The 14622-nt window shown below is 35.3% G+C and overlaps 1 protein-coding gene across 7 annotated transcripts in view; it reads right to left on the reverse strand.

The window, feature by feature from the left end:
• The window catches only part of LOC142870624 (teneurin-4-like), a 2325019-nt gene that overhangs the window by 2087443 nt on the left and 222954 nt on the right, over positions 1–14622 (reverse strand). For 5 of the 7 annotated variants that reach the window (XM_076002352.1, XM_076002350.1, XM_076002346.1 and 2 more), the window contains exon 2: positions 8243–8292. The exons of the other annotated variants lie outside the window; for them this stretch is intronic. The gene's annotated coding sequence lies outside the window, so the exon portion shown is untranslated. The remainder of the gene's footprint in view (positions 1–8242; positions 8293–14622) is intronic. 7 annotated transcript variants of the gene reach the window in all.

The raw sequence follows: 14622 nt of genomic DNA on the forward strand, positions 1-14622 counted from the left end.
GCCAAATTCTTTATAGAGTGACTATTTGGAATAGCAATAGGAGATATGGTGTACACTTGTACTCACATCTGAATGTTGAAGTACATAAGACCTGAAAAAATAAGGAAATTCCATCTAAATATTGGGTAAGTTAGAGTCATAGGTGAAAAAATGTTTATGCTGAGATATGAGAAGTATTCAGTGTAAAGTTTGAGGTTGTAGTAGATTGCAGTAGTTATGGGACTGAATAGTCACACAGCACAATAGAGGGTTGGAGAGATCGGTTACCTATGGGAAGGGAGGGAACTTAGGAAAGGATATGGGAACTAGAGAGAAATACAAGGGTGAGCTTATTACAGAGGACAGATGATTGTAGACATTCATCTTAGAGTAGTGACCAAGGATAATGGAATATAAGCTGTGATAAGTATAAATAACTACAATATGTTCCCTAAGTATCAGTACTTACGAGGCCCCTGATGCTTAGCACAATGTCTGGCATGTAGAAGTCACTTAATTTATTTATGTTGAATGAAAGACCTCTGGAACAAAAGAGGTGATTTTGAGGTTATTAAATTATGCATGGCAATTCAAACAATAGGCATAAATACAATGATCAACGGGGATCTTGGTGGAAATGGCAAACTCAGAAGCCTTCCGGAAAAGGCAGGTAACAGAAAATGAATGTTTCTATAGGAGTAAGACACTAGCATGTATTTTCAGGTGAAATAGAGTGGAATACATATGACCTAAAGGTATTCTAATATTTATTTTTATTACAACCATTTGCAAACATTAATATATAAGAATGAAAAATGATAGATATAATGAAGAAAAATAGTTAACTTACTTAAATTTCTTAATTTATTCTGCACACATTTACTCTAAATTTTAGAGTAAATGTTTACACATTTACCCTATTCCATATCTGAGTACAGTGTTTTGGACCTGGAACATCAGCACCACCCGAGGAATAGTTAGAAATGCTAATTCTTGAACCTTGTCTCAGACCTACTGAATCAGAAATCAGGGCTGTGGCCTAGCCATTGATGATTAAATGTCTTTTTTTTTTTTTTTTTAATTATTTTTTTTATTTTGGTATATTATGGGGGTACAGATTTTAAGGTTTCAATAAATGCCCATTTCCCCCCCTCCCCCTAAAAGTCTGAGTCTCCATCATGACCATCCCCCAGATGGTGCACATCTCACTCACTATGTATGTATATACCCGTCCCCCTCCCCCCTCCCACCTGCCCAATACCCTATTACTGTAGCACCTATGTGTCCACTTAGGTGCTACTCAGTTAATACCAGTTTGCTGGAGAATATATCTGGTGCTTGTTTTTCCATTCTTGGGATACTTCACTTAGTAGTATGGGTTCCAGCTCTAACCAGGAAAATATAAGGTGTGCTATATCACCATTGTTTCTTAGAGCTGAATAGTACTCCATGGTGTACATATACCACATTTTATTAATCCATTCTTTGATTGATGGGCACTTGGGCTGTTTCCACAGCCTTGCAATTATGAATTGTGCTGCTATAAACATTCGAGTGCAGGTGTCTTTTTTGTAGAGTGTCACTGGATCATTTGGGTAGATGCCCAGCAATGGGATTGCTGGATCAAATGGTAGATTCACTTGTATCGCTTTAAGGTATCTCCATATTGCTTTCCACAGAGGTTGAACTAGTTTGCAGTCCCACCAGCAGTGTAGGAGTGTTCCTCTCTCTCCGCAACCACGCCAGCATTTATTGTTTGGAGATTTTTTGATAAAGGCCATTCTCACTGGGGTTAAGTGATATCTCATTGTGGTTTTGATTTGCATTTCCCTGATGATTAGAGATGTTGAGCATTTCTTCATATGTTTGTTGGCCATTCTTCTGTCTTCTTTAGAAAAATTTCTGTTCAAGTCCTTTGCCCACTTTTTAATGGGGTTATTTGATTTTTTCTTCCTAATTTTCGTGAGTTCTAAGTATATTCTAGTTATCAGTCCCTTATCGGATGCATAGGATGCAAAAATTTTCTCCCATTCTGTAGGTTGTCTGTTTATCATCAAAATGTCTATACTACCCAAACTGATCTACAGATTCAATGCAATACCTATTAAAATCCCATCAGCATTCTTCACAGATATAGAAAAAATACTTTTACGCTTCGTATGGAACCAAAGAAGACCCCGAATATCAAGAGCAATTCTAGGCAACAAAAACAAAATGGGAGGCATTAATATGCCAGATATCAAACTATACTACAAAGCTGTAGTAATTAAAACAATATGGTATTGGCACAAAAACAGGAATATTGACCAGTGGAACAGATGTGAGAATCCTGATATAAAACCATCCTCATATAGCCATCTCATCTTCGACAAAGCAGACAAAAACATACGCTGGGGAAAAGAATCCCTCTTCAATAAATGGTGCTGGGAAAACTGGATAGCCACCTGTAGAAGGCTAAAACAGGACCCACACCTTTCACCTCTCACAAAAACCAACTCACGCTGGATAACAGACTTAAACCTAAGATATGAAACTATTAGAACTCTAGAGGAAAAAGTTGGAAACACTCTCCTAGACATCGGCCTGGGCAAAGAGTTTATGAAGAAGACCCCAAAGGCAATCACAGCAGCAACAAAAATAAATAAATGGGACATGATCAAACTACAAAGCTTCTGCACAGCCAAAGAAATAGTCATGAAAGTAAACAGACAACCTACAGAATGGGAGAAAATTTTTGCATCCTATGCATCCGATAAGGGACTGATAACTAAATGTCTTATTAGAATATTGCCCTATACCTTGTCTAATAGGAAATCATACATGTGTATCTTAGACTCATGCTCCATTGCATTTGGAAATTATTTGGGTGTACTCTAGGCCAACCACTTCCTGTTCATCCTTACCCTGCTGCAGGAAAATATCTACATCATTTCTGACATGTGATTATTATACTTTTAAAAGCATTTACATGATGCAGAGCTGACTCTTACGTATGGACCATCCCATATTATTATTGATTTTAGAAAGTTTCTCTATTTTTTTTTTTTTTTTTTGAGACAGAGTCTCACTTTGTTGTCCAGGCTAGAGTGAGTGCCGTGGCGTCAGCCTAGCTCACAGCAACCTCAAACACCTGGGCTCAAGCGATCCTCCTGCCTCAGCCTCCCGAGTAGCTGGGACTACAGGAATGCGCCACCATGCCCGGCTAATTTTTTATATATATATCAGTTGGCCAATTAATTTCTTTCTATTTATAGTAGAGACGGGGTCTCGCTCTTGCTCAGGCTGGTTTTGAACTCCTGACCTTGAGCAATCCGCCCGCCTCGGCCTCCCAAGAGCTAGGATTACAGGCGTGAGCCACAGCGCCCGGCCAGAAAGTTTCTCTATTTTGAACTGATATTGACTGTAAGGAACTCCTACCGTTACACACTTCTAAGTGTAACCTTGAAAAGGTTATTTAATTTCTCAGAGTCATCCAGGATGCTATTATAAATCAGAAGAGAGATATCTAGTCAACTCTGGGGATGTGATTTTAAATTTCTCCACAAAAGGAATTTTTATGTTTTTAACCACATATGGAAATAAAATATCAAAGCAACACACATACACACACTCAGAGCAGGAAATTATATATTAATAAATGTATCATGTATCTGCCATGCAAGTATATCACCCTTAATTCCTTATGTTTTGTCCTCTTAATTTAGTTCATTTCAACTCCTTAAAAATGGTTATGGAAAAGCTATTTATAAGTACGTATGCATTTATAAATATAGATTTACACTAAAAAATTTATCTTTCTTAATTATCTACATTTAAACATCTGAGTACCATGTGTCCTATTTATAGTCAGTTTACATGAAAACAACAGCTGCCCTAGAAAAATAATTGCTGGGAAAGAACCAGGCATAACTAAGCAACTATGGGCATTTCCTGGTGAAATAAATATTTTTTACTGAAAGCAACTCTTCATGTTGAAATGGAATAGAAAAACATCTATAAGCATGTTGCTCCTCTTTTAAGGGCAACCAGATTTCAGAATTAATTAGATAACTGTATTCTCCATCTGTAATTTTATTATTTGTAAACTACCAGGCTTTTATGATTCTTCCAGTGCACATACAGAGTGATGATCTCTTAATATGCAAAAAAGACATACTGCACCTAAAATGTGCATATAACCTAGCTTATAAATCAAAAAGAGGATTAAATAATTATTAATTTTAATTTCATTCAACCCCAGATTTGCTTTGTGTGTTTCACCAACTTTAAATCTGTCTTTGTAGGCCACCTTGAAAACTAGTAGACTATAAACAGATGCATCCTATTTAATTTCTTATGTATGAAATTATGTCTAATACTGAAACTGTTGCCTAGTATAATTTCAATATGTGTTTGTGTTAAATTGATCAGGAGTACGATGAGTGTCAATGCTTGAAAAAAAAAACATTTCTATTTATCAAATCTTGCTTTGATTTTCTTAATTTGTTTGGTTTTTAAAATAATCTTTGTTAAACCAGTATTTTTAAATGATCTTTTAAAAGATCATTGGCACAAAAATAAATTTGGCACAAAAATAAATTTCAAAGGGTATACAGTAAAAATATATAGGTCTACTTTTACTATATAAGAACCTCTAAGCATTCCATAGTTATTATATTGTTTAATCAGACCCAATGATTGGGGATTTAGATAGTTTCTGATTTTCTATTATTATACATAATACTGCCACAATCATCTGCTATGTGCATTTTTGGGAGCATTATTATATGCATATCTGTAAAACAGAATACCCAAAGTGAAGTTGCTGGGTTTAAAGATATGCGTACTTTAAAATTTTGTTAGGAACTGACAACTTGTCCTCTGAATCAGTGACAATTTTTAAACATGACTAGATTGCCAGTAGTCCATTGAACATCCAAAATTTCCATCAACTCTACCTCCAGAGTTATTCCAGACAAACATACAATATCAGTTTATTAAAAAAAAAATAAGTTTGCTATTCAAACAGCCACTAGACAAGCCCTTTTTCTCTAGTGTCCCCATGTTCTTAAATAAACATATAATTTAAGCAAAAATATCACATCTGTCAGGCAGGCATGACTTCAACACATGAGCCCTGGGCCCCCTTCCAATCAAATTGTCACAGTTTATCTCCCCTGCTCCAAAGGTGTTGAACCAAGTTATAATCCTGCCAACAATGATTCTGAGTGCTTATTTACCCACAACCTTGTCGCAATTGCCTTTTCTCAAATGTGTTAATATTTGCCAATGTGTCAAGAAAAGTAAAGGTGTCTCATTATTTTATGTACCATTTATTTTATTATAGAAGTAGCTGAATATCCTTCCATTAAACCTCTGAATTACATGATAAACTTAGTCATCATTATTCATCAAGAACAAGGCACAATGCTAACAAATAAATTAATTAAAAAGAACCATGCTAATTTTATAATTATTGATCCAATATTACCATGTGCATTCTAAAGTAAGCAGATTAGGCTAATTGATTTATAGGCTTTTTTTTTTTTTTTTTTTTTTTTTTTTTGAGACGGGATCTTCCTCCGTCTCCCTGGGCTAGCATGCAGTGGTGCAAACGTACCTGACTGCAACCTCAAACTCCTAGACTCAAGTGATACTCCTGCCTCAGCCTCTCCAGTGGCTAGGACTACCGGCATGTGCCACTATGCCTGGCAAATATATATATATATATATATATATATATATATAAAATCTTGTTGTTATTGGAGATGGAGTCTTTCTTTGCTGGCCAGAATTGCCTTAAATTCCTGGCTTCAAGCAATCTCCCAGTTCAGCCTCCCATAGTGCTGAGATTATAGGCATGAGCCACCATGCCTAGCCATGTAGCCATGTTTTATATTTAAAAGACTATAAGCAAGTCCCTAAATGGGTAGGAGAAGAGTCCCTGTGGACAAGTGAAAAGGTGGAGAAGTAAAGTGACAAGATGTTATAACAAAAAGAGCCAAATATAGGGAGTGTTTATTGGACATACACAATTTAGTAAATAAGATATGATCCTTACTTTGAAGAAGGAAAAAAATGGTAGAAAAATATTTACTGTACTTACAAAAACTTAGACACTATGCTAGAGGATTTCCTTACCTAGACATTTTAAGGTAGAAGTTAGTGTTACAGTTGTACAGAGGAGGAAATGTAGACTGAGAAATATGATTCATCTAATGATGGAGGGAGAATTTAAAGACAAAGTCTATCTCTTTCTATACCTGAGATTCTTTTTGCAGTGTCATAATTGTTCTTACCAAACATGCAGATCTGATGAAAGTCAGAAAATACGTTCTAAAATAATGATAACTGTAGAGATTGATAGACACTCCAAGAGGCAAGAAAGAGAGAGAGAGAGAGAGAGAGAGAGAGAGAGAGAGAGAGAGAGAGATTGGTAGCTGTTTTGCATTTTGCATGTGGGAAATTGTGAGTAGGCTCCTTTTACATAGTAAGTAAAGAAAAATCACTAGCTTTGGATAGGACACCCTGGCTTCAAGAACTTTGTCCCAAACACTCCCTCTTTTGCCAGATCTCAGCATGTACATCTCTCATCCATCCCCAACAACTTTTTTTTTTTTTTTTTTATTTCTTCTGCATATATCCTTGGTACCCAACAACTTTAATGTATTTTTTTTTTCTTCATATACCTGTAGGTCAAACAATAGTTTATGTTCTCCATGACTCCGAGTTCATTGTAAGTGATTTAATGTGACAGGAATAGAAAAACCGTATTGGCAGACTGTTACTAAACTTAATTACTCACTAGATCCAACCCCAATCAATTAACCACAGCATTACACAACATAAATTCTGGATTATCCTCCGTGAGAAAGGTTGCCACTCCTGTTTATTCTCCATTAACAACTTCACTCCTTTCTACTTATGGTGCTGAACCATAGTCAGTAAATCTTTGATCATTTATAATAATTGTGCCTTATATTTATTACCATTTTTCAAAGGACTTTCATATTTGCTAACTCAGTTCAGCTCCACATTCAGTAACTCAGTAATCAAAGCAGGCAACATTATCACCATTTTTCAGGTCAGTATGAAACTACAAATGAAACTTGTAGAGGAAAACAGCTCACCCAGTATAACATGCTTAGGACATTTCCGGTGCCAGACATGCCATACAGTCCTTGGAGGTCAGTGAACTTAGAGATATATTTTTTTTGAAAACTCCTAAATATACCACATGGGAACCTAAGGCTTAGAAAACTTCAGAGATTTGTCTAAAGCCACATGCCTAGAAACTGGCAGAACTGGGAACTAAACACAGGAACTAAACACTGGCCCAAGGAAATGCTCCAATAACACTCTTAGCTCCTAGCATTTAGAAACAATACAAATCAAAGGCATATTGTGAAAATCATGTTTTAACATTGTCTAGCATTGTCTGTTATAACTTGTATTGCTATGACACCTTATGTTTTTAGATTGTACTCACCAATTGTCAAGTATAATGGTAAAATCAAAAATTTCAACTAATCATTTGTTTCATCAACATAAAACAATATACATTTTAGTTTGTTTTTCTCTGAACATATGCCCTTTAAATTCTTAATTCTTACACTACTTCCTTTTTTTACTTTCATCTCCACATCACTATTAGATTATGTTGAGCACTCCACAGACTTCACGTCAATCCTCTTGCCCACTGACCCCAGCAACCTGTCCTCGTGGGCCCTCACTCTGCCACCTGTTTCTGCCCGGCAGCCTTATCTGCTTTCAATACAACATGACAGCCTTTTCCAACTGCTTTCAGGTTCTTCCCTGGACACTTGTTCTGTGAACTTTGCCCATCTTTATTTACCCCACATCGGTGTAACCTCAGAGACCTGTTTCATATCTCTTATTCTTTTTTTAAAAGTTTTTTTTTTTTATTTCAACATATTATGAGGGTACAGATGTTAAGGTTACATATATTGTCCATGCTCTCCCTCCTCCCTTGAGTCAGAGCTTCAAGCGTGACCATCCCCCATACGGTGCACATCTCACTCATTATGTATGTACATACCCCCTCGCCCCCACCTGCCCGACACCTGATAAATGTTATTTCTATATGTTCACTTAGGTGTTGATCAGTTAATACCAATTTGCTGGTGAGTACATGTAGTGCTTGTTTTTCCATATATATCTTCTTAGACTACTCAGCTCATTTTGGTACTTCATTTCAAAATACCTAAAACAATCTTGTTGGAGAAAACCAAAAAGTGTGGCCAAAAAAGAAGACAGCACTCACCATCTCCCAGGCAGGCATTATCAGCCTTAAACATGGTAATAGTCCATTTTCTGTGGGTTCAGAAAAGTTAATAAGTTGGTTAGGTCCATTAAGTTAGAGCACTAGTGTTAGAAACCAGATTAAAATACTATTATTAATAGTAATATTAATTATAATAACATTACCATTAAATTCTTCTTATATATAAGATAGTCCTAAGCGGTTTATATTGTGGGATTTCATTATCACAATAACAATCATAATAAATAACACTACCCTGACTTTGTACATAAAGCAAATAAGGCACAAAGTAATTAATCATTCCACCAAAAGTTGTATAACTTGCATGTAATGAAATTTGGACTTTAACCAAACCAGGAATGTTCTTGCGCTTAACCATGTTTCTATATTTCAAAGAATATATGTGCAGCAGTGCACCATGATTTATTGTCAGATTTATTCTCTATTTGACTCACACATTCTTTGTCATACTTTCCTGAAGTTGGAATAGTAGATTCTTTATGCTTAAAAATTCTGTTAGAAGTAAGCATGTCCACAAAATAATAGGTTATGGATCACTTGTAAGTGCTAAGCCTAATACTTACTGTAATTCTACAACTATGTGATATAATTATGAATATCCAAATTTTATAAATAAGGAGGCCAAGGCCAGTAACTACACAAGTGGCCATACCAGAATCCACACCCTGTCCTGCTGCTTTGAAAGCCCTCACTTTCCTCTATTCCACAATATTTCTTTTGCATTAATCATGTAGTTATAACATTGTAGGAAATTAGTACATATTTGATACAAGAGCTTCTCTGGTTTTGTTGAAAATGAAGGATCCTTATTGTGTGATCACATTTTTCTAAAGAGAAAACAAATGTGTTTGTGTTAAAGTCTCCCTCCTCCATGATTTACAATTCCTGTTAGTGAAAAATGCTACTAAATGCAAAATGTAAATCATATGAAGTTATATATTTAGAGAGTTGCTTATTTTGAAAATAATAAGTTATACAACATTAAGACAGTATAATCAATTTGGAGACTTATGGCCATCTATGTTCAGAAGACCAAGTTTAATATTGTATTAATAGAAATGATTAATGAACACATTTTATAGATCTATAGAAAACATGAAGCAATCTCTTAGTTAATAGCTGCTAAATAAAGAGTTCAAAAAATCTTAGGCACTAAATTATCCATTCAGTGTTGAAAGTAATTAAATTCCTACCATTGTCTCATCATCTTAAAAACCCCATCAAATTCTGTAAGCTTCTCAAATTCTTTTCCTAGGTTATTTCTCATTCTTCCTTTAGAAAATTATTAGCATAAAATTGACCAAAGTCCAAATCTATGTATTTCTCTCAACATCAAGATGTAACTACATCAAGTAGAAGAAATTACATGGAAATAGTGTAAAATCTGCTAGGCCTTGGATGGGCACATTGAATAAAATATTTCTATGAGAACAATCAAAGAGATAGATAATTAGAATAAAAAAAAAAATACAACGTAGAAGTGTTTTTCAAAGTATGGAGTGCCTGTTTGAGAATCACTGATGTACTTACTAAAATACATATTTTGGTGCCTAAATCCAGATCAAAAGAATTTAAACTATGGAGGTAGCCCAAAGTTAGCATTTTCAGTAAGCTTCTCAGGTGTTCTTGATTCATACTCTCATTTCAAAACCACTGATGCAGAATAGAAATGTTTTCCCCTTCCGTGACAAATTGCATTCCTAACTATGATTCTCCCTTTCTCTCCATATCTATGCCATTTGGTAATTTTGTCGTGCCCTCCAGTGTGGGTTCAGTGTAATGCCTCACTCCTGGATGGGACCTTGTGACTTGCTTCAGCCAGTGGGATGTTAGAAATATGGTTTGCAATAAAGCATTTACAAAATTGAACTTTCTCACACATGTGTCTTTGTCATCACCAGACAGGCCAATGCAAGATACCTGAGCACAGCCCCCACAAAAGAACTCAAACCAGCACAGCAGACCTTCAGCACTCTACACATCTCTAAAGACAAATGATTTTTTATTTTAAGCCACTGTGTTTTGAGGATGGTTTGTTATGTAGCAGTTTGTTGCCATGGTTAACTGATACAGTTACTTTAGAACAAAGGAGGAAGGAAACTAACAATTGTTAAACTCACAGTAAAGAATATTGTAATCTGAGAAACTAAAATAGACACTTCTCTATCAACTAAGATGGGCGCTAAGGTTAAGAAAACAAAAATGTTCTCCATGGGCTGAGGACTGGTGCTCAGTTGGTGTGACAACTCCCTAAATTCCTATAGCTATGAGAAAACCACACTCTTGTCAAACTCCCCAACAATAGGAGCTATCATGCAAATTGTCAGGCCCTGGGGCTGATTTATGACCTAGACCGCTATAACTCTAATTGGACAGAGGACCAACTGGCCTTACATTCTTTCCTGATAAGCAACTGCAGACCTCAAGCCAGTTTCAGCCAGTTTATAAAGACTGTACAAAAACTGTCTTTGTGTCCTATAGTTTATATTTTGCCTTAAAAAGCAGAATTCCACCTAATTTTAATGCTAAAGCCTCACCCCAAAGTGAACATGTAATGTGTGGTATATACATATGTTTAGTGATTGCTCATGTGCTCAATTCCCTCATAAATATGCATATATTTTCCTCCAATCCTGCGGAAGATGTCTGAGATTGTTGTGTAATACAGACCCCATGGGCATAAAACCTAACCTCTTCTTTCTCTCTTAGAAGAGAGAGCAGCTTCCGTTCATGCCAGAGACTGTTCCCAGTTTGCAAGCTGATATTATAATAAAACTCTCTTTAGCCATCCTGGTGGTCTTTGGGATGACAATATAAAATAGAGGATGAATAAATACCCCCCCCAAGTCTCAGTCTCCAGCATGACCATCCCCCAGATGGTGCACATCTCACTTATTGAAACCTTAATATCTGTACCCCCATCATATGCCGAAATAAAAAAAAATGGAAAAATAAATAGAAGATGAAGAACTGTCCCCAAAATCAAATGTCTTTGGGTTGCCTTCCCACTCTACCACTACTTGTGTTACAAGTTACATTGCTAATCAATTGAATGTTAATTTATTAAAATAATAGTTCTTTGCAGGCTTGTTATAAATGTTAAATAAAATGAAACATATAATGTGGATGATACTATAACTAGTGCATTGTAAGTAATCAATAAATGGTAGCTGTTGCTATTATCATCCAAATTTATGATACCTACTATACTAGGGAGTTTTCATATTTTTATTGAAACTTTACAATACTCCATTTAGAAAGTACCATTATTCCATGCTTCAGAGGAGGAATTAGAGGATCAGAAATGTTAATTAATTTGCTCACCATGACATGGCTAATAAATTGTGAAGATAAAATTTGATCCTCAAATTGATTAATTCCTAAGCCCACGTTCTTATATTTTCAACTTCTTTCTCCTACTGCATACCAACCCAAACTGAAGGAACTTAATATATAAATGCATTTTGTGTGTGAATCTGATACTGAGCTTTATTCTTAAGAATGGTCATGCTGGAGACTCAGACTTGTGGGGGGAGGGGAGAAGGGCATTTATTGAAACTTTAAAATCTGTACCCCCATAATATGCTGAAATAAAAAAAAAAAAGAATGTATACTAATACTTCATATAAACCTTTTGCATTCAACTGAAAGAGTCTTGTCTATGATTCAAAAATGAGAAATTCAGCCTTCTAGTTTGATATAATCACACTTGTTTATTATTGTTTCTGTTGCCTTTGATTTTGAAGTCATATCCATTAAATCTTTCTAAAAGGCTAAAGCCAACACTTTCCCCTATGTTTTCTTCTAGGAGTTTTATATTTTCAGGTCTTATATGTAAGACTTTAATCCATTTTGAGTTAATATTTGTATAGGATAGAAGTCCAATTTCGATTTTTTTTGCATATGGATACACAGTTTTCCAAACATCATTTACTGAAGAAAACTTTCTCCAGTGTACAGTCTTGATACCCTTGAAGGTCAGTTGAACATGTTTGCTTGGACTTATTTCTAGGCTTCCTATTTTGTTCTATTAGTCAATATGTCTGTTTTTGTGCTTGTACTATACTATTTTCAGTACTATAGTTTTGTAATGCGTTTTAAATATAGGAAGTGTGATGCCTACAACTTTGTTCTTCTTGCTCAAAATTGTTTTGGCTATTTGGAGCGTTTTGTGTTTCCATGTGAATTTTAGTATTTATTTTTATTTCTGTAAAAAATGCCATTGTAGTTTTGATAGGGATTACATTGAATCTATATATTGCTTTGGGTAATGTGGAAATTTTAACAATATTATTCGACTATATAAGCACAGAATGCCTTTCCATTTATTTGTGTCATCTTTAATTTCTTCTTCAGTGTTTCATAGTTTTCAGTGTATGATTATTTCACGGGCTTGGTTAAGTTTATGACTAAGTATTTTATTGTTTTTGACACCATTGTAAAGGGGATTGTTTTCTTAATTTTGGGAGATAGTTGTTGTTAGTATACACAAGTGGATTTTTTAGGTTGATTTTGTATCCTGCAACTTTACTTAATTTGTTTATTAGTTCTAATAGGTTTTCTTGTATGTGTGTGTGGTCTTCAGGGTTTTCTACATATAAGGTCATGTTATCTGTAGACAGAGATAATTTTACTTCTTTCTTTTCAATTTGTGTGCCTTTTAATTCTTTTTCTTTCCTAATTGCTCTGGATAGGACTTCCATTATTAGGTTAAGTAGAAGAGAGTGGGAATCCTTGTCTCTGTCTAGATCTTAGAACTCCTGCACAGAAAAGGAAACAATCAAGAAAATTAAAAAGGAAACCTGAAGACTGAAAAAAATTACAAATCATATATCTTACAAAAGGTTAACATGCAAAATATATAAGGAACTCCTATAACTCAATAAAACCAATAAGTGTTTAGAAATGGACAAGCGGTCTGAAATAGGCATTTCCCCAAGGAAGACAACAGAAATGACCGATACATACAGGAAAAGATGCAAAGGTCCCTAATCATCAAGGAAATGCAAATTGAAACCACAATGAGATAATCGCTCATGCCTTTCGGGATGTCTGTTATCAAAAAAAAAAAAAAAGAAGAAGAAAGAAAGAAAGAAAAAGAAAAAGATGAGTTTGGCAAGGATGTACAGAAAAGGAAACACTTTTACAATGTTGGAAGAAATGTAGATTGTTATAGCCATCATGGAAAAGAATATGAAGGTGTCCAAAAAATTAAAAATAAAACTACCATAAGCTCCAGAAATCCTGCTATGGGGTATATATCCAAAAGAATTCAAATCAGCATGTTGAAGAGATACCTAAACTTCATGTTCATTGCAGCATTATTTATAATAGCCATGATATGGAAGCAATCTAAATGTCCATTGACTGGTGAATGGATAAAAAAGTGTGTTATATAAATATGATATTATTCACCCTTAAATAAAGAAATCTTACCATTTTTGACAACATGAATGAAACTGAAGGACATTGTACTAAGTGAAATAAGCCGGAAACAGAAGGACAAATGCTAGTAATACAGGATCCCACTTATATGAGGAATTCAGAATAGTAAAAAATTCATTGAAATGGAGAGTAGAGTGGTGATTGCCAGGAGTAGGGGAAGAGGAGAGGTATTGTTTCAAAGAGTTTCAAAGAGGGATTGTTTCAAAGAGGGATTCAGTTATATGACATGAATAAATCCAGCACAGTGCCCTAGAGTTGATAATACTATACGAGGGCAGTCTGGAAAGTATCCAGCCATTGTTAATATAACAAGGACAGTTCGTGTGACATCGATGTAACCTGGCAGCCAAGGAAAGTGGACTTTAATGCGCATGTGTGAACAATGATGACTTTGCTGTGCTAGTCAGTGGAGTGCTGGATGCCGTTGAGTAAGCATGTATACTGTGTGGCCATTACATTCAAAATGACTGAGATGACTGAGCCAATAGAGCAATGAATTGTGTCCAATTTTGCATTAAGCTTGAACATTCCTCCACAGAAATTATTTGGATGATTAAGAAGGCTTTCAGGGACAATGCAATGAGTGCAGTGCAAATAAAGGTGTGGTACAAACATTTCAAAGACGGTCAAGAATCCGTTGAAAGTGATCCACCTTCCGGAAGGCCTTCAACAAGCAGAACACCTGAGAATGTTGAACGTGTATGTGTTAGGTTCAGAGATGCTGGGAAAACTGCATGAGGTCCCAAGGGGCCAACTTTGAAGGGGAACAAGGCATCATTGTCTTATGTACAGTGTTTCCTGTATCTTCTTCAATATATGTCGCTATTTTTCATATTACATGGCTGGATACTTTGTGGACAGACTTCATATTTTATACTTAAAAATTTGCTAATGCAGAGATCATATGCTAAGTG

This window comes from Microcebus murinus, chromosome 4 (genome assembly GCF_040939455.1).
Source record: "Microcebus murinus isolate Inina chromosome 4, M.murinus_Inina_mat1.0, whole genome shotgun sequence".
Lineage (NCBI taxonomy): Eukaryota > Metazoa > Chordata > Mammalia > Primates > Cheirogaleidae > Microcebus > Microcebus murinus.